This window comes from Pleurodeles waltl, chromosome 3_1 (assembly GCF_031143425.1).
Source record: "Pleurodeles waltl isolate 20211129_DDA chromosome 3_1, aPleWal1.hap1.20221129, whole genome shotgun sequence".
NCBI lineage: Eukaryota > Metazoa > Chordata > Amphibia > Caudata > Salamandridae > Pleurodeles > Pleurodeles waltl.
This window is the reverse complement of record NC_090440.1, coordinates 1,696,863,135-1,696,885,088: the sequence shown is the minus strand read 5'-3', so window position 1 is coordinate 1,696,885,088 and position 21,954 is coordinate 1,696,863,135. Positions and strand designations below refer to the sequence as shown.

The following is a 21,954-nucleotide window of genomic DNA, read 5'->3' as shown; positions in this document are numbered from 1 at the left end:
GTTCGGCAATGGAATTTGCTTTTTATCTTCTTTATGGCTTCACTGTTGGAACCAAAGCACAATTGCCCAGTTCTGCACATCCAGCGGAAAGGGGGGGGGGGGGGAGCAGACTTAAGTTGCTGTTATTGCAATCCCCTAGGTCCAACCTTGCCACCAAAGGAACAGTAAAGTTGCTGTATGGTCTGACCCATGAGGTTAAGGATTATGTCCTGATGAAACCCAAAAGCAACAGTACTGCTTATGGAAATGCTTCGCAGGCCTAGCGAGTGTGCCATGGCATGAGTATTCTTCCTTCACCATTGAAGGAAGGGCATGTCCATAAATGCCACCTTGATATTTCCAGAAAAGCCTGCGGAGCACATCCACACATGGCAGCATGAAGTAACCACTGCGGCCTTCATCAAGCCATGCTGGCAGAATCCAGGCCACACCACTTCCAGAGCTCTTTGAAGGCATCAACATCATCTCTGACTGGGTCAGGGAAGAGCTGATTACAGCCATTTTAGCCAATTTCTACCAGGGCGTACCATCCAAGAAGACATGTAGCCTTGGCAGTGCTGTATGCAAAAACTGCTGGTGAGGTTAAACTTTTAGAGTTGTGATCTAGATGAGTGGGGAGGAAGGCTTCTAAATGCAATCTGACAGATGAGTTATATTACTAAAATCTCTTATGAAATGTATATGTTAACAAAAAATTGGGGTCTGCCTTGCCTATGCTGTTGCATAATTTGTCCGTGGGCTGTGAGACCCGAGAAGGGATTCTGCTAAGCTGCCAGAACAGGCTACAAGAGCCCTTCATTGAATGGCAGCAATAACCCCAGAACTACTTAGAATGCTTACTAATTTACCAACAACAGCTGCAACATAATTCACCGCTTTCTCTTGAGCATAAAAATTATATGAACAGGGATGTGCTTCCCTAAGGTTGGCAGCCTACAACCTTTTTTCACGTACAGCAATGCAAACATTGAATAAATATCCTAATGGAGAAGCACCTAACAATCTCCAAATGTGACAAACATGACAAATATAATCATCCATATTCCTTTTCTTTTATATTTCAAAGTAACATGTTCCTTAAAAGTCCATTAAGATGGTAGTTCAAATTTAAAAAGGAAATAGGAGTTCCCAATTGCCTGGTCCTTATTTTCTTAAATCTTTAATAATCCTGGGTTAATCAAACAAGACAAACCGTTCAACCCAGAAAATTAAATTATACGGTAGTTTGGTAGAAGGTAAGATTTTTCTGAGTACTTGAAAAGGGTAATCTTTTCAATAGAAGTCAACATGACTTGTGAATACTAAATCCTGTCACTGCGTGCTGCTCTTTTTTTTTTTTTTTTTTTTAAAGGCAATGCTAGGCTTGGACTCAGGAGCTGGCTTGGTTTACCCTTGGAAAGAATGGAAAATGTGGTGGTTGACATAACAAGCAACTGAGAAATATTAGGCTGGGTATAGCAACTGGTACGAAAGGGTTCACAATCTCCTTAACAGGCCACAGGCCGACATTGCTTGTGAGTTAAGGACCTTCAGGCTATATGGCTCTGAGAACTATTCCTTGAATTGATCCGATCAAGCCCTGGTAAATTAGCCAACGGCAGACTTGGGAAATGCTGTAACCATTAATAAATAAAGATTTGAATATGAAGAATATATTGAGTAATGCGATCTACATGCAGATGTTATAGGATTTAAGTCTGACAAATCTAATCTTGGGAACTAAGTGCATAACAACCTAAAACAAAGTTCCATAAACGATACCTACGTTACTGAAAATGAGAAGAATTGATGTGCACAGTTACATAAATTTAAACAGACAATGTAATTGAGCCACACAATAAACAAGCATTTGCAATGCAATTGGTCTCACATTTGTTCGAGTTAGAGCTTTTAGAAGTGTAAATTCCTAACTGGACTTTTCTTGCCACATAAATTGAAAATGAAAATGAAAACAGTTGACATAAACGAGCCAATTCGAACCGCCACAGTCGCCATGAGCTTGAGAGTTAAGGAAAGAGACAGACGGAAAAAGAAGTTTGCTCACAGTAAAACGTATCGGCGAACGTGCAATTATCCAAGTAAAAGGGTCGGTGTCCAAGGCAGTAACAAAACCGCCCCAAAGAGGGACACATATATAGCATTTACTAATGATACCAAAGGATTTCTGAAAGACGAGCCCATGAACGAGTGATAGTGATGGGCATGCGGTGGGCGTGGTTAATAGCCAACAGACAAATTACAACAGGCCAGAGCACTTGTGAGCTCGATCTAAAAAGGTACATGGGGTAGGAATAGATGTAAGAAGGCCACTTCAAGATGTGTTCACTAGGGAATATTTTGATTCCTGTGTTTGGGGGTTTGACCTCCAGAATGATGGTGGTCGTTAAGTTCAAGCATTAGGCATTCTGTTTTAAATAGGAGAAGCCTTTACCAGGGCTAGTTCTTTGAATCACATTCCTTACTACTTGTCTGGAAAAGGGAAACTACTAAATTATCAAAACTAGTAAAATCTGTATGGGTCTAATTTTCCAATAGAACAATCAAGTCTTCACTGGGCAGCTTTTCACCGGCATAACCAAAATGTATTACAGTATAAACAGTTATTCAACAATATCAACACTGTTCTCTCTCTTAAAGCACAAGCATTGTGGTTTCCATCTGATTGTTTTATTCAGAAAATGTAAAGTCCAAGGGACATGATCGGATGGCTAAAATGATAAAAATCCATCAACATTAATCAAACTAATCATACCTACCAATAACACCAGGCTATGGACTCATAGCCCCAACTCTAAGTGGCAGTCGACTAGCTGTCAATTTGCAGCCAACTTTAATGCTTTCTTATCACTTAACCCCTATTCTAGGCAATGTATAATATCTCAGAGTAGCCACCGTGATAAACCCAGATTAATGTGGAAGGTTTTCGTCAGCTACCACATTCTATGTAACCTAGTTCTTTTCCTCATTCACACCTTCACATAAGCAATATACAGAGCAAAATAACGACTTGGTGATTGTGTTGCCTCACTAAAAGACCCTTTTGTCCTAGAGCTAGTTATTAAAAGTTATTTTCTCAATCTTACTCTAATAAACGTGCCCTCAAAATAAGGCAACCACACATAGATTTCATATTCTGTACAAAAATGTTCCGCCTTCAAACTGCAAACCCACCAATAGCAAAATTAGCTCTAACTTCATAATGCCTCAACATAAAAACAAACTGCTAGCAAAGAACCACCCCCATTCCTGCAAAATTCATTGGTTATTCCACCGGACCAGCCCACGAGGTACCTCATGTAATAGTCTTTTACCTGACCTTCATGGGTGATGGCTGAAATCCTTAAGTTCTTGCTGCCAGGAACTGCCTCGAACCTACAGTTAGAGGTTTGAATCCTGAGAGGGCCAATACAGTCATTCATCCTTTGAGGTAGATACAAGTCAGTGCACTTGAGTTGGTTTGGAAATTACATTGGTTACCTACAGCACTGTAAAACTGCAATAACAGGTGCAATACAAAAGAAGAACATTCATTGCCAGAGTCTGCCACTACACTGTGCAGTCACTATCAAATGTAGATGCACTTTGTACACTACAAAAGGTTGCCACAGCTAGAATCGAAAGTGTGAAAATGAGTGATTCACAAACATGCTGCAAAAACAATCACAAAACTATTTTTTAGTATTCGAACAAATAAAGCTCAGCTTTACGAACCTGCCATTTGCCATTTCTTGACTCAAAGCTAGCACAATGTCAGCAGTAAAAAAAACACATCTCTCCACCTCCCTACTGTTCCCTTACCCACCCTTTTCACCCCATCCCACCGGCTGCCATCTAAACCATCTTCCAGTTTCCTGCTACTAGTAGGTCTTTAAAAGGTCTCCTGAGCAGTGCGTTTGTATCCCTTATCTCGATTATAAATCTCATTCTAAATCTCTAGTGATGCGGAGTGTCATACTCAGTAGGCTAGACTACTGGAATGCGCTATTACTTGGAGCACCTATCTGACTGCGCGACTATACAGAGTGCAAGTTGCAGCTTCAAAGTTATTGCTAAATAGATCCTGTAGGTCTGCGGCGCAGGATGCTTTGAATAAATTGCACTGGCTCCCTATAAAGCAGAGGATGTTCAAAGCTATGTGCATGGTATGTAAAGGGTATGTAAAGCATTACAACAGACTGGCCCGGTGCCACTGCAACACAGATTCAAAAGATATATTTCGGTAAGACATCTTCACTCCAGTACAGCAAACCTTGTCTGCACTCATAGCTTTTGAGGTCTAGACAAGGGGAATGGGCCTTTTCCGTTGAGGCAGCTCAGATATGGAATGAGCTATCCCACTCGCTTAGGGCATCTACAGAGCTACTGAAATTTAGGATGTTCTGGAGACCTGGCTTTTCCCAAAGTGAGCTGATCATGGTATGTGCATGTCTTCTAATAAGTCAGTCCATCACGTCCGCTAGTGCCAGGATGCCAGTTTGGTGACAGTTGAGCTCTATAAATATTATAAATAAATAATAACTCCCTATGGTGTTTGAACTATTCAGAGCTTCAGAGCACCTGTAATAGTTTATATAGCTTCTTGATGGCATAAAGCCATTAGCAAGGTACGTCACTAATGGGGCCACAGGTCTTCATAAAAGATTTCTCCTTCAATTGGATACTATTTGTAAGCTTTTCTATGCCCAACTAGAAACATATTCCCTCCCGCCTCCCCCAAGTCTTCAAATTTGAGGCTACGGTTTTACTAAAAAAATGACAGAATTTCTTGATACGCTGCTAGAAGTAAATTAGGATTTTTGAGTCGACGGTAGATATCGTCTGAATGCATACCCAGCAGAATTAGTTCAGGGCATTTGTCTACCTGACTCCTTGTGATCTCTAATAATCCCATTATAGTCTGGCAAAAGTCTCCTAACCTGGGGCAGTGCCATAACAAATAGGCGATGTTAGCACTAGTGTCACAGTTCCACCAGCATCTATCTCTTCTAGCTGGATCAATCACCTATTACTTTGCAAACGTTAGATACCATCTATATAGGATTTACAATAATATATCTCTGCCCTTGACAGGTCTAGCAGTATGGCTTGTGTTTCTAGTAAGTCTGTCCCTCTGCTGGTCCTTCGTCCAATTGTGTGCCTGATTCCAGTTCCCAGCAGCCTGAAATGTCACAGTGGGTATTCTCTGGGTTTTCTGCAAAGTTTTGTAGGGACTAATGATTGCACAAGCCATGCCTATTTCACCTCTGAGACATTTCTCCATTGCTGTACATTTTCTAGTTGCTCCCCATCGTACTTCTGTTTGGAGTAACCAATCTCTAACTTGAGTATAACTAAAGGGCGCTCCCTCTGTTAATCTATATTCCTGCTTGAGCTACTTGAATACCTCTATAAAACATACTAACAAACAGGAAACACCCTGCATCTTTCCATTTTCTAAAGACATCTCTATGCAACCCCACTGTAAAATCTGCATTACCACCAAAAAGGCGTGAAAGTCAATAGGCATGAAGTTAATTCACCCCTCTTGATTAGTGCACCCCATGTTCTCATGAGTGTCGCCACCACTGGGGTTTTATAGAGGTATCTGTGCAATTTATGCGTGGGTATTCAGGAAACCTCCCATAGAGGGCTTCTTTGCAATGTATGATCCAACATACACCATCCCTTCTCACTATCTCGGGCATCCATTTTTTCAAGTATCTAAGTTGCAATGCTTGATAGTAGGTCTCAACTTTTGGTACCCTCCGTCTTATCTCTTGCTTGCAAACTGCTCTGCATCCTATGCATTTGCAGCTTCCACCTGTCCAAGCGTTCCTGTCAATGTGCTGGAGTTTCAACAAGTTTATTTTTGTCACCCATAAGGGTAGTGTTTAAAACATGTATGACATTTTAGGGGGGATGATCATTATGATTCCTGCTATAAGCCCAATCCAGAAGAAAATGTAGGCTTTCCAGATTGGTAACTGGACTTTTACTGACCTTTACAGCGCTTGATAATTTTATTACGTAGTGTCACTTCAGCGAGGCATAAGGTCATCACTCAAATATCGAATATGTGTTGAGAAACAGAGGAAAGGTGTATTTGGTTTTAACACAGTGGATGCATTTGGTTATATTCTCTTCAAAACCCACTACATTCTTGTTTCCCCCAATTCCTGTTACAATTTTAGCTGAGGAGGAGGAGGTTCGATAAGTGTCAAGAGTATATTATCTGCAAACAGTGTAGTTTATTCCCAGAGATATTACAACACAAAAGAAGGGGAGAGAGGTTCCTCTTTCCCCACCCCCTTTATCTCCGTAAACCATACACACAGAGCACAGGAAAAGAGGGAACAAATGATACTCATAAAAATTCCAGAGTATCCCCCATTTGGAAACCACGCAAGGTTCTTCAAAACTGCCCTCACCCACTAATTGTGGCATGCTTCAACATATGGCTTTCTACAAAATCCCTGCGCTAGCCAACATCAGGGATGGAGCATAAAGAATGGGGGAAGACAATATAACACACATACCAAGGCATCTACTCTGCAGAACATACAAACAGAACAGATACAACTGTCTTATGGGGTCCTATACAAACATTTACTCATGGATTCCCTTAACAGGATTAAAAGTTATATCACGGTGATGAAATGGGGGTAATTAGTATCTCATCACCCCTGTTATCTGCTCACTTGTCTACATGTTTCGGCCGTTCAACATCACCCCCTTTGGTCAGTCAGCCTTCCTTAGGTCTTTAGATCACTCCTTTTTAATACCTCATACCTGTAAACATTGTTTGGAAATCGGGATGTGGTGACCTTATTTGTCCCTTACCAGTAAACAAACAAGAAATACCTAAAATGAGCATAGAAAACAAGAAATAAAGAAAAATAAAAACCAAGAGTTCATACATAGTGCAATGACAATGCCTTAGACAATCATATTTTATACCATTAATATGCTTAATACCCACGGTTCCTACTATGGAACCTCCTACAACCAATTTCTCATCATCCCTTCAGTGGTCATTCCATCCCCACACACACAAATCACCCACAAGCTTTGTGAGGTTATTCCTGGTCCCCTAAGAGCTACACCAAATGTCGCTTAGCAAGTTTCACTTTTGGTTTCTATAAAATTGGAGTGCCAGAGGAAGCACCTCCCCATAGTGACACAGTGTTACAAAGGGAGAGAGAAATATTACAAAGGGAGAGAGAAATATGGTCCAACAGCCCATTTAATCACAATAATCACCATCACCGTAATTATATGTGCCATTGCCTGCATTAATCTCGCTTCTTGTGAATGTCCAAACCGCCCCCAACCCCATTAGGGTGTTTCAGCTAAGTATTACAGCTTGGGAGTATCACTCCATTAAGTTAGCTACGGTGCAGGAACCCTACTAACCAGGTTAGTCCCGCCAAATCTCACTTGTGACGTTGCTCATGTTTAAACACCAGGCCTGAGAGAGTACAGCAGCCGTTACTGTGCACAACTCTGTCTCTTCGCTTGTGGTCTGCTTTGCCGCTTAATCTTTATGTCCCCCGTCCCCACATGATTGTTCCCTTACTCACATCTTCAAGGGACCGGCGCCTACTGATCCATAGCACTTGCGGCTCCATGAAGGTGCTGTAGCGAGTATTAGCCACTTCTTTATTCCAGCCACCTCGGTCAGTGTCGGCGGCATACAAGCCACATGGCTTCTTTTGGGCTGTACCGTGGGGGCCTTGCTTTCTGCCAGGAAACAGGGTCGCCATCTCGGAACTGACTTGTGATACTAGTGTCCATCGGGAAGACCACCAAATTACTCTAGCCTCAGTCTCTAAATAAATATATCTATACAAAATACCCCACAATTAAGGCAGTTCTACTTCCTCTACATAGTGCTATACTCCACGTTTTTATGTTTGCCCTTCCAGGAACAATTTGGTTATGTCCAATAAAAATCACTGGCTACTGCGGGACTGTGTATTAAACAACTGAGGGTGTTGTGGGCCCGCGACATGGGGCCTCCTTACTCGGACACCGCCCAATGCCATCATCGTAGATCTAGTACAATATTCTTAGATGAATTAATGGAAATTCTCAGTCCATCCCAGAGTATTAAAAAACCCAACAGTATCAATTTGTAGTTGCGATCGTTCTAATGTATTTACACTCTTTTGTCTTCAAGTACATTTATCTCTTATCACAGAGTACTTAGCCCCGGAGTCTAAATATGTAGTTTATATAATTCTAGTATGTGTACTTTCTTCTGTCCTCAACCACATTTATCCCACAAAAATGGGGAGTTTTAAATCATGTTCCACCGGAGTGCTTCAATAAAAGGGGGGCAGTGGGCTACCCTTGCTGGCCGCTGTAGGGAGGATGGGGACACAGATGCATTCTATCCCCTGCTGTCGATTTCTTTCTTAGGGACAGTTCAACTGATGCCACGGGATATCCTCGTTCAATGCCATTTCACGGCTTTGGATCCGGTATATTCATTTTTTTTGTGTCTAAATAAGAAATTCTTTATGTTGTTCACACTGTGTGGAATTTTCAGCTTAGCCAATATTGTCGACAGAATGTCCTCACCCCTTTGTCTCATCTCCAGGAATTGGATGTTAATTTTGCTGTTACTTTTTTGAATTTGATGTTACTTCTATATTCCATAATTCTCCTTTTGATTTTGCATGTTGTCATCCCTACATATCGGAGATTACATGGACATTTAATCACATAAATGACATTCTCAGAGTTGCAATTCGTATGTTTTACTTGCAACTCAAGGGTAAATCAGGCCCACATCCAGCGTTTTTGAGCTTCTCGTTAATGAGCACACACTACATGATCCACAAGCCATGTGTCCCCGTCACCAGGAGGAGGGCCCACATCCTAGGTTCCTGACGAGGGCCCCTATCTTGAGACCTCATGTGTACAAGCATGTCCCTGACACTGGCACTCTTTTCAAATGAGAACATAGGTGTTTCTAAATTCAAACGATTGGGTTTGAGAATACGCCACTTCCTTGTAATGATCCGCTTAACATGATTAGATGCCGTTCTGAATGTTGTTACACAGATTGAGCTGTCTACTTTAGGTCGTTCCCTGTGGTTCAATAGCACATCTCTATTACAGTTCCTGGCTCTCTTCTGTGCCCAGTTTACCACTTGTGGCATATAATCCCACTCCACTAGTTTTTTCTCAAGTTTGGGAGACTCCTCCCTGAAGTCCTCCACTTCTGAGCAGTTCCTCCTCAGTCGCAAGAACTGCCCTTATGGAAGATTTTTCCTTACAGACTTCGGGTGAAAACTGTTAATGGATAAAAGATTATTTTTCTCAGTTGGTTTGTGGTACACTCTTGTGGCCAATTCCCTCCCCCCTTATTTGCCGTTATTTCTAAATCCATAAACGGCAGTGACATGTTGGAAATAGTAGAGGTGAAAAGTAGGAGAGGATTCTTGCCATTCAATCCAGGAATTTATCTCTGTTGTTCCGATCATCTCTCCATATTAGGAGGACATCGTGTATGAAACGGCACTAGAGTCTGATGTGATCTGTCCATGGCTTGGCCGACCCAAAAATGAACCCCTTCTCAAATTCTGACACATACAGACATGCCAGGCTCAACGCGAATGAACTGCCCATAGAGGTGCTGTGCGTTTGGAGGTAGAGTATCCCCTTAAATTCAAAGTCGTTTTTAGTCAGTGCTATTCATGACAAATCCAGTACAAAATGATGTGGGTGTCTGGAACTCCAAATCTTGTTGTAATAAGACATCCTCAATCACCCTCAGAGTCTCCGTCTGAAAGATGCTGGTATACAGGAAGTCAATATCCAGCCTCACCAGAAATTCCGTTTCTGGATTGAATTTCGTATCCTTGATGAGGTTCAGAACATCCCTTGTATCTTTCAAATAGGATTCCAGTTTGTGGACCAATGATTTCAGAAAAAAAGTCACATAACTGTAACAAAGGTTCCAAGGATTAACCTATTCCTGATACTAATGGACACCCTAGAGGTAGTCTCGTAGGTTTGTGTACTTTTGGTAATGTACAGAAATATGAAGTCACTGGCCTCTCTACATAGAAACGCACCCTCATTGGGAGAGATCCAACCACCGTTCACTGCTTCATTCTCAAGTGACCCAATCTCCCTCTGTATTTCCTGTGTGGGATCTGCCGGCAGAATTCTATAATTGTGTTCATCTTACAGCAAACACAAGCATTCTCGGACATAGGCCTCTTCAGTCTGAATAACAATCGCTCCACCCTTATCAGCAGGTTTTATGACTATCTTAGGATTCTGCTTGACTTCCTGTATTGCTTGCATCCTCTACTTTAGAGAGGTTTCTGAAGGGATGCTCACCCATATTCCTCATCCCCTCCACATCATATGTAATCGCCTGCTCAAATGCCGCCACCTCTGGTGGTAACACTTACAACATCTGTACAAAAGTCGATCTAGGGCGAGAGCCGTATCCCCTTGCTGGATGAACACTACTACTTTGTTGTGGAAAAAAAAATTCTTAGGCGTCCCGCCTAAAGAATTCCACCAATTATTGTCTTAATTGAAATATGTTCACCACATTTGTAGGAACAAACCCCAAGCCTTTGTTTAGGGCTCCCTCTTTATGTTCCAATAAAACAACGTCAGAAAAATTCATGACCAGGTTCATTCTTGGCTCGTTCCGGGCAGGAACTCCCACGACAAGCTCCTGGTCACTCTCTTATTGAGGTCTTCCCACTGGACTCACTGTTCTCTTCGTTGTCTTCCTCACCTGCCTCTCCCTAAAAAAAAAAAAAAAGAAAAAAAAAAAGAGGGGCAGGGGTCTGTTGAAATTGGAAGGGTTGCAAAGATTGCATAGGTGAGAACATAGGTGACCAACCATAGCCTGGGTGTGTCAGAGGCGGAAGATTATACAACTGTGGTTGTCCCAGATAAATTCCTTTTTCTCTCCCTCTTCTCCTTGGTCTGGAGTCACAATCACTGCTCTCACTCCTGGAGCTCGATGTTCATTGTCTCTTATTCCAGCTTGATGGCCCTTCTTGGCCTGTAGTTCCTTCTACTGTACATATTCATCCGTATCATAGGGATGTACTTTCTCATTTGGGAATCGCTTTAGATCCTTCTGCAACTTATTAACCTTAGATTGCACGTGAAATTCCTTGTATTCCGCTACTTTCGTATTGGCCTCCTCAAGTTTCTTCTTGTACATGGTAATCTGGGTTTTAAAAGTGTGTTCACTGGCCTGGATCTGGATCAACAAAACATCAGAGATCCTTTTGGCTGTGTTGATATTAAGTATTAGCCAATCCCTGGTGCACTTCCAGGTGATTAGCGTCCAATCGCGCCTGAATGCTGCATCCTCCAGGAATATTAGTGATTCATTAGTAATCAGAAGCCCCCTCGAGCTGCATTCGCACTCAGGTATTCAGTTAGCATTGCTCCATGTAAGACTGTTTTCACCTGGGTCTTTTTGAAGTCCACTAGAGTTTCCCATCCCTCTGCCTGGGTGAGTGCTTGGGTGATTGTGGTGTCCCCTAATTGGAAATGCCCGGACAGAACTGACGCCACCGTGTCATCCCTGTACAACAAACCCTTTTTGTACTTCGTTTCCATACTAGCCTCGGCGTTCTTTCCTCAGCCTCATGGTGATTGGCTCTAGTTTCTCCACCACTTCACTACAAAAATCCCCTCCAGCTCAACAGCCACTCACCTATCACAACACAAAAAGAAGGGAGAGAGGTTCTTCTTTTCCATCCTCCCTTATCTCTGTAAATCATACACACACAACATAGGAAAAGGAGGAACAAATGATACTCATAAAAATTCCAGAGTATCACCCATTTGGAAACCACACAAGGTTCTTAAAAACTAACGTCACCCACTAGTCGTGGCATGCTTCATCATAGGGCTTTCTAAATCCCTGCGCTAGCCAGAGAAACCCTTTTATGTGATTACTGTCCCTAATTCTCTGTGCTAAGAGTTCAAGGTATAAAGCAAAGAGGAGCGGCAAAAGCTAGCATCCCTGCCTCATGATTGTGCTAATTCGTCCTGACCCATGCCCTCACTCATGGCGATATGTTTCAAGCCGGAACATCCCATCAACTATTCCCCAAATCATATATCACATATTACGTAGGTCTGCTTTCATGACTGACCAATTTACCAGGTCAAGAGACATTTTGGCACCCAGGGAAAGCAATCTCAACCGTTTCGGCTGATTCTCTGCTATGTCAAACAGGTGTCAAACCTTTTAGTGTTAGCTCTTGCTTGTCTCCCTTTCATTAGCCCTGCTTGATCCTGGTGTATTAGTTTAGGTATTATTTGTTCCATTTGGGACACAGATATGCCTGTAAACAGCATTTAACCTGTATTTAAAAGGGATATCTGTCCGTACGAGGATGATACCCCCGCATTCTTTTCTGGTTTTAAGAGAAGGTTTATGAAAGCCTACTCCATGCTACTTGGTACAGACTGTGTGGTTTTAAAGGAGTTAAACTCCTGCAGCAGCGCTAAAAGAGTAGGAGCAAGTGCCTTGTAAAGGCACTGCTGTTAAACCCACCTGGCCCTGCGTCCTGTCAGTTCTAAGACAACTACCATATAACAGTGCTGCTTCTTTAGTGATGGGAGAAATTAATCCTTATCCTTTTTACCTTTTCAGAGAGCTTAGTAAGCCTTATTTCTTTCAAGGATTCCCTCTTGTGCACCTCATGACCCAATCTCCGTCTGTACAAATGTTGATAGAAATTGCGCACCATTTCTCCTTTTCCATCCTTGGTTGTTGTCCGTTGAAGTCACCCAGTGTAACTATGTATTTGTTCTGCTCAAAGGAAGTTAAGGCAGCTAAGTTTGCACAGCATTCCCTCCTTCATACTACTTAAGGGATAAGCAATGTAGTATATAGTCAGGCTTTTCCAGTTCATTGACTTTAATTCGGCCTCTAGTAGCCACTATTCAATGCCAGACTTGTTGCAGGAGAGCCAGTTACGATGCTCTTGGTCAGTAGTTCCTTATTTAAGGTCACCAACTGGCACTCTCTTTTTTCAGTCTGGCAGTTTCTCTCACAAATTGGCCTTGGATGATAATGTTTAGAGCGGCCAAACAAATTGCTATTGGGGCCTTCCCAACCACGCTGAACTGTATGCATGTACTCTTTAAAGACTTATTTTATGTTTTGTAATATTTGTGCGTCTTTTAATAGATAGTTTAGTTTCCAGCCTACAGTCCTATCCTCTTGTTCCTCTCCCAGTCCCTGTAACGAAATTGAGACTAGACCATTATACGCATTGAATAGTGTGACCAGACTTTCCAAAACACATCTATGTCCCCAGCTGTGTATGAGGCCTCAGCAGTCAAATAACCGTTTGCCTCCTGCTGAAACGACAGACAATCCCCACCTCTCTGGTTAGTTTGGCTATTTCTGCATGTAGAACAATATTAATGTCCATTCCTAGTATAAAGGGACATAGTATAAATGGGCAAGTGGCTTTTGCTCACATTTTTGGATGGTCATTTTAAGTAACTATTCCTGCTCCATGTTAGACCTGTGAACCAAGGCCAACAACATTGGTGATCTCTTCAGAATGCCATTTAGTTGTAGATCTAGCCTCTTGGTCTGTCGATGAGTGTGGTACCTAAAAAGGGAATAAAAGCAATATTTTAATATCCACCCCACCCCGCTTCTTTCCCACTCCTGATGCCAGATATCGGGATGGAAAAAAGCGTGAACTAAGCCTCTTCTGATCTGCAGATATCAGGTAATTTTCTTGTGTAAAGCCCACATCTATCATTGCTTAAGCAAGGAGACCACTGCAACACAATGGTCTGTCCTTCAACTTGATTATTTAGCTCCTTCACATTGCATGTTGTAATCTTGTGTGCACTTCTGTCATTCTGTATAAATTGGAGGCGAGCCGCAGGTTATGGACACTTTAATTGCTCCCCTTGTCCCTAACAAGAGAAAAGCTAGTTAACCCCACCTAAATCCAGTCCTTTCCCTCAAACTAAAATTTGTCGATTGCCCCCTGTTCATCTTCCACCCCCATTGTCCCCATCCAATAAGTAAAGCTATTGAAACGAAGATAAACTACACCTCGACTAGTATACTTACCTGCTCATTCCTCTGCTCCTTATCTCCTCACAGCACCTTTCTTTTCACTCACCATCTAGGCATTATACAGCGATATATTGAACAGTTAAATCCCATTATTTCTTTGTTTTTCCTTACTCCATGCCTGTCCAGTGTGTTTTTCCTTTGGTCCAGACCTGTTCCTTAACTTTATGGAGGTGAAATCTCGCTATGATGTCAGTTGACAAACAGATTGACTTGGCACTCTATGGGCTGTATTTGGTTTTAAGGTGAGCCCCCTCACTACGCAAGGATAACAGACCAAGGATTCTGCAAGTACTCTTTAATGTTTTGGCCCTCTTTTCTCCCCTAATTCTAAAATTATTTCTCCTGGAACGATTCTCCTGGTGTATAATGTTTTTTTCTCCAAGAGCTATAAGTAGGGACCTGTAGTATTCCAAGCCCTTGTATTGCTTCATCTATTTGAATCTTCAATGACGATCACTGCTAGTTCTGAAACATATTCATTGATATCGGAGTCATTTTAGCAAAACTCTCTTAACAAGTTATTATTTTTTCTTTAAGATTCCTGAAGAGCTTATCCATAAAGCTAAGAGTAATTTAGGAGTCCACGCTGTCGGCAGACTGCGCCTCCATCTGAGCATCTGAACAGACTTGGTTCTCAATCATTTTCTGTGGGTCAATTTTCTTAACTTTGTTGTTTTATAACATCGTCTTGACGCACTGCATCCCCCCGTTATAAGATGCCATTTGTTAGGTCATCTGCACGCATTTCTTTGCAAGCTTGTTGTTTCTTGTGAGCCGTTCTCAGCTCAAATATCTGTAGTGATCTAGATCCTCTTCATTTAAGGTAAGCTTTAAACCTTGTTTTCAGCAAGGGTATTATAAATCAGCGTTGGTTCCTCTGGTAGTCCTGTAGGGTGATGTAGCATGCCTCCAATTGCAATTTGTTTAGATCCTCCTGGAATGTCAAGTATGAGACTTCAAAGGGTACTCCTTGTTACAGGCTATATTCCATTTTGTTGGGTGTTTAGATGGGAATCCTTAGGATCATTTCACGTTACTTTGGGAAAAGGCAGTTATATACCCTTTGATTTGGTCCTTTGTTGTTTACACGCATTTCCCACCACGAACACTCGTGTGTAGACACTGCCGCTGCATACTTGGCTACAGCGTTTTTGAGCACGTTATATATACTTATACATATATGTGTCTATGACATTCCTTATATATGCTGTCAACATCTGCAATCAGCACACCACGTATTTTACGTTTATTTGATGTTTTCTCAGCTAAGTGAACTTTAAAAACCTGGTCAGTCAGAATATGTGTACCATCCTGCTACATTTGATTATGGGACACGTGAATGTTTGGCAAACGCTATATCCCTCAACTTCCCGATATTACTGTTTTTGTCTTTCTCCCTGAATACAATCTGATAATTGAACTCACGCATTTAGCTCAGTAGGACCTCCGTTACTTGGTGCTTTACCTGATGCAGCCCATCCACTAGTATGAGGAGGGTAAGCATTTATTTCATCATTATTTTCACATTGATTTACACGTTGATCCACAGTGGGCATACTTCACCTATGTGTGGATTTGCACAGAGCACATTGCTGTTGATATTGTGCATGTGAATAATGTGTTATTCTTTTTGTTTGTTATTCTTCTCATTTCAGGTCCCTGCATTGTACTAATATTCCTTATTATAGGTTATATTTACACATAGGATTAGGTAGTTTAGGTCCTGAAGAATCGCGTTAGATCCATAGGACATCAATAGCGAGAAACATGTTGACCTTCTGGTGAATCGTACAGGGGATCCTGTGCGTACAATTCCTAACCTCAAATTGAGTGAGGAAGTGAATAATATTTTGGGGAGCGTAGACCTTGTTCTTTTCTCTCCCCGCTCTTTGGTTTTAATCATGACAGTGGTTGGATTATTTAATAAAATTTGCCTAACCTCTAGTTATTTTTAAATAGAATTTTTCCAATCCTATACCCTATTCTTTCTAAACCGGGCATATATCTCAAAAGATCTCCGGCAAAGAGCCCCCCTTGAGGGGCCCGTCAGGCATTGCAGCGCCGGCCTGACGTGGAGCAAAGCCCGAGGATGAAGCATGTCACCTTTGGTGAGTGAGGGCTCTTGTTCCAAAATAATTAATTTTCCAGGGACCTGGCTTTCTTTCTTCTTTCTTCTCTCTTTTTTACGATCTTTTCCTTAGATCAGGACCCAATGTGGTTTTCCTGATTATACTTACGTTGTGGAACTGTGTATACCTTGTTTTTGTACATATATTCCATTTTACACCAGGTTATTTTATTCCCTTTTTTAATAGTTGAACAATCTTAGTCCGATTAGTTAACAAATCCTTCTCCTCCCCTTCTTGAGGTATGTCAGTCTGTGGGTGCCACTTCCCTCAATTTGGGGACTATATCAAAAGTCTCTCTGGTTTTGTCGGCGGTGGTGGCATCACTGACCTCTGTAGCTCCGTCACCTCAAAATAAAGTTAGAAGTACATTTCTCTTAAGCCTTTTCAGCCATTTTTAAATGCGCGCCTGGCTGCAACTTGCTGACCTGTTCCTCTGTGTACTGCTCCCTGTGTTTGTGTCCAGTCCCTACAGCTATTGGTGCATTGTGTGGCCGCAACTGAGACTCTTCTGTAAATGTGTAATTTATATTTGTTTCTTGCCTCAGCGTTCGGCCCTTCGTCCTAGTGCTTCTGTAGATCAACTCTTGCTACAGCTGGTGTTGTGACCAGGTAGACACCCTTCAATGCAATGCCATTTTTCAACCTCGAGTGGCATGTTACCTTCAGGTGTGTTCGCTTCCCCTGCCTCAGTCTTGTGTGGTTGTTGGATTCGACACATTTTGTCCTGAGGCACCCTCCTAATAGCACTGGGAGGAGAGGAGGCCTCCCTCCCCACCGCTATTCCCACAGAGGTCCTCGTTTTTTTTCTGGTGTAAGTGGCAGTCCTCTTTAGTGGTCTCAGAAGGTGTGCAACACAGTCCAACTGTGCCTTCAGATCTACTAGAGCCACTCACAGACCCCATTGTCACTCCTCTCAATGGGGAAAATGGGGAGGGGGCTCTCCCCAAGAATACTGCACCTTGTGGTCCTGGGGATGCCTCTGACATGGTGAAAGTGGGTGGCTCACCATCACACATCCTGTGCTACTTGGCTCAAGCCACCACCCCATAAAATTATTTTTAAAGTAAGAACGCCTCATTTAACAGATAAAAACTGTGTAGTGATCAACAGTCCTCAAAAATATTAGCACAGGCCAAATTCAGCTACCCTGTTCTGTCCAGTGGTCGCTACTGAACTCTGCACAGGTTTTGGTGACAACATGATAACTTTGTTGAAGCAAAAATAAACAGGAGAAATTACATTTCCATCTGCTGGTGCCTCGCCAACCAATGACTGTGGTATCTCCCTCTGTGCATCAGTACTTTATGTTAGTCACTCACACGAGAATACATGCCAAATGCTACATTTCAAGAAATTGCTTAAACCTACTGACCTAATACCATGCCAGGGTCTGAATGATTATGTCTACATCATCTGACCAGTAACATCCATGTTTGCCAATTCTCCTTTCACGCTATGAGTACTCAAGATTCTCAAATAGAAACCAAGTTCCATTTAATGAAATAAATATTTAAAAAATGTGTTACCTTTATCATGGCAGAAAGCTATTATACATTAGAAAATGCAGACAACTGACCTGTAAAAATATGTGGACTCCTGACAGCATGCTACATGTCTACTCAGCCATCCATTTGGGATACAATACAACTTGAGTCCTACAGAATGTCTTAAGTACATGCTAAAACAGATGAAGACCACTTTACAATCCTAAAAGTCCTTAATCGCGTACCAGCAATTGGAAACAACTGCGGAACTCCAAGACAGCAGCTTAGGACAATAAACTATGCCTACAAATGAGTTAAGAGCAGGTTTACTAACATTCTAGGAGGCAAAAGATAAAAGAATCAAATGGAGTACAAACCAAAAAACACTAAAATCTTTATTATGTCACACACGAAGATCATAACCTACCAGCAGAATGATTAACAAGTTTACATAGGCTAACACAGATTGCAAGGCTGTTAGATTTGCACTTCCTGAAGCTCAACAACGATTTTGATATACAATGTATGCCTTAAAAACGTAACTTCAAACACCTCCCCGTCATGTAAAGGCCCAACAATACATCAGCCAGCAAAGAAAAAAACGCATGCATTGGTTCACTAAATGCCAACATCTACAAAACTATTGTTTTCGCTAAATGTCATATTGGTTCTCCAAGTTATTCCAGAGGTTTAAGACAGCTGCCTGTTCTACAACTACATCTATGATGTATCATCCCACAATCTAAGAAAAAAAAAAGAAAACTGCAGTGGGTTGCACCCTGTGCACGCAAACGACCTCAAACACTGCAAAAATACATCTCATCCAACAACAAAAAAAAGATTCTATATCAAGGTGAGATCTTGTAGTAAGGTGAGGTTTGCCTTGACTGAAGATGATGGAGATTAAAACATAATTCCAGCACATATCTAACATGTTTTGCCAATCCTTATCCACGCCGTCACTTGGACAGCGTACTAGCTATGGTCACTGCTCCCCTCTGGCGTCGTCCAACCTTAAAAACTGCCACGTTACACCATGGTCAAAAGGAAACTCCCACAAATCTATAATTGGGGGAAACCTTAACCTTACTGCCCCAACATTGCTAACAAGGCAAAAAAGATCCTCACAATTTCACCGTGCCCAATAAATAAAATGCTGCATCTGTAACGTGGCCAAAAAATATAACTTCCTACTTACCTAACTGGGCCAATTCTAATGTGTCCAAAATATTACTTCTACCATGCTATCTGGGGACAAAAAAAACTATGCATTGCCATAGAGTCATCCCTCGCTCGCTCCCTCAGCCTAGATATTTGTACTAAGTGGGAAAAAGCAGCCGCACTTCGTTGCATTGACTGATTCGAGAGATGCCCCGCGGCGGGAGGGTGCAGCTGGAGTATACTGACAAGGACAGTTTCACGTCTAGTCGCTCACTGGAACTTAAGTACAGACAGTGAGTGGCAGGGCTGTCACGTAGGCCGGCGTGCACTTATTTAGACAGAGGGGTATTTAATACGTGTGCAAAAAGAGCTTCCGCCTTACCATCAGATACACGCTGCTCAACTATATAGACTATATTTATACAACAGAAAAAAAAGTAAATCTTCACCAGGGGTTGGGGGGTCTCCGGACGGGCCGTCACATCAATACAAGCTGTGGGGTCCAGCACAGGTAGCGTCAGTACAGCGCTCCAAGAGGCCGGCGGTTGTCCAAAATTAGAGGCGTCCACGAACAGCTAACTATTCACTCTGCTCGGTTCCGATATTGCATAAAATGCCATCCTGGGAGTTGTTCGGCACTTCCTCGTTGACTCCCTGCGGAGTATTATCGAACGCGCGAGCTCTTCGCGCGCACGGAGCGCGCGCCCACGGACCCGCTGAGATGCAGCCCTCCGCCCCGGCTGGGTCCCGTCACCAGCTGCGTTTTGAAAACAACGCACCGCTTCTTGATTTGTCGGCCGTCCGACGTGAGGGAAATGCAGAAGACAGAGCGCGCGAGAGACCAGGAACTGCGGAAGGGGCACTCCCGGCAACTGTCTCCCACAGGATCGGCAGCTGAAGCCCTCGTCCCCCTCCGTGGCGGCACTCCAGCTCTGCCCACACGGCCCCGCACAGTACAATCACAAGTGCCGCGGAAGCCGAGGCGCTGCCTCGAAGGGTGTGAGATAGCTCGAGGGCGGGCCCCCAATCCCGCCTCCTCCTCCAGATCCAGCAGCTAGTCGCACTCCGCAGGCACGGCTGAGCCCACTGCACACCACGGAAAACTTAGAGGTGGGCGAGCCAGCAAATTGCCAGAGGGCCAGGCCAAAGGTTTGGCTTGGCTCTAAGAGCCCGTGTACAAGCCGAGTGTTTAAACTATTCGACAAATAAATCAAGTAGCCAACACATATCATGTAAAATACAATACATTCACTTCAAAATTCCAGGAAGTGTATGTCTAACATACGGAAACTTCAGTACGGGAGACTACCTTACTGCACCGAGAGGCTTTTGACATTTAATTCACTCCACCTAGACAATGACAATGCCACTAGTGAACCAAGTGACAAGTGTGTTGTCATTTTACCCTAAGCGCGGCCAAGAATCTGTTTGTGCATGGAGCAACGTTACAGTCTATTAATTCAAGAACGAGATTCTTGCGTAGCGCACACCCCGAACTGACTCATACGAAGGGGCGGTCACATATCGCCAAAATAAAATATTTGCCTCTTTCTCTCTCCTTTTTTAACATTGAATGTCACTACTTTGTGTTTTTTGTATTTCTTTTTTTGTGCATGATGTTAGAGCGTGGATGCTAGAGCGTGGTTGTCACGCTGACCTAATTGAAACTCGGCTCGGACCTCCAGCTGAGTTAAAGCCTGGCTCATGCTTTCAGTGGCTCATCCACGTCTACTGAAAATTAGGGCTCAGCAGCCCCTGCTAAAAAAAAAAAAAAAAAAAATTAGGGGCGCAGCACAGGAAAGCAATGACAGAAGCCAGCAACAAGTGACTAGTATGACGTGCACGACAGTGAACTGCGGAGAGGTGGTCAGCAGGATAGGCAGAAGTTGGCACAGGCAAAAGATGGTGAAGTGCCGGCTAACAAAGAGGGATTGGAGGAAGGAGCAGGGGCATAGGCATTACATCATCCGGTAATCACTTACATGAGCTCGCTGTAATAAGAGGATCAGTGAAGTAACACTTGTTTTGGGCTCAGGAACTACATGGTTAAAAAGGATGCTAAAGGGACCCAAAAATGGGCAGGGTTCAACCATGACGATTTACAGATGACCGAATACACCTAGTGAATAATATCACACGACGTAGGAGTTTGGGAAAGTGGTGACGTCACCCACAACATGAGATGAAGTAGTTAGGGCGGGGAAGTAGCAGAATGTACCTTGCATAACTCATTTAAAGAAAGTGAAATACAAATTATGTGTTTTCTTTTACATGGGAGGCACACCGTGCTCGGAAGTCCTTTAAGGTCATATCGCTCAACTCATCTCCTCAGCTTGGTGATCCAGCAGAGAAACACAAACTATTAGGAAAAGACAAATCTACGCCCTGTGCCCCAAGTACTCACATAATTTCTTGGAACTATCTTGCTAATAAGTAGTACATTACGGATCTGATTTTATTAACCAGGTGTTGGTAAAGTTTTGTGGACTACTGCTTTCTAACAGTAGGTTTTACATTTCGGATCACCTCATCAACTTCAAGCACCAGCTATTTAAAGGATTAGAACAATAACAGTAATAATTGACACAGGCACCTTAAACAGTTAATGAAAAAGAGTTTGGGCTCCTTGGGTACCCCTCTACATACCAACTTATGCCCTTAAGCCCACCCTTCCCCTCCAACTGCACCAAAATTCATAAAAGGTCGCACATCACGCATATCAATGGCAAGCCCATCTGCGTACATCAGCATCCGAGACTCCCGGTCCATCGAACTCCCACCACATACATTGCTACTCGACCCATACACTCCTCTCACTCAGCCCTAGGCAACCGTCCCCACAGTGTGCTTGGGCCTCGTCCTCTAGGACAGACGGTGTCTTAGCACGTCTCATATGCCACTTCTCATGTCCAACGCCCACACACACACCGCAAGCACTGCCCCTTAAGCCCTGCCGACAGCCACCAATTTGAAGACTCACCCCTCCTAGTTGGCTTCTCCTCAGGACTGGCTCTCTAACCATGCAGGCCATCGAAGTCTGAGACCTCCGGGAGGACCCTTTCCTGACATTCTTTTTCTCACAGGAACTGAG

General features: G+C 42.9%; 1 protein-coding gene across 7 annotated transcripts in view; it reads right to left on the bottom strand.

Annotated features, from left to right (window-relative positions):
• Positions 1–21,954, bottom strand: part of HDAC4 (histone deacetylase 4) — a 1,159,747-nt gene that overhangs the window by 757,541 nt on the left and 380,252 nt on the right. For 2 of the 7 annotated variants that reach the window (XM_069225512.1, XM_069225516.1), the window contains exon 1: positions 19,313–19,894. The exons of the other annotated variants lie outside the window; for them this stretch is intronic. The gene's annotated coding sequence lies outside the window, so the exon portion shown is untranslated. Of the gene's footprint in view, positions 1–19,312; positions 19,895–21,954 lie in introns of those variants that run through there. 7 annotated transcript variants of the gene reach the window in all.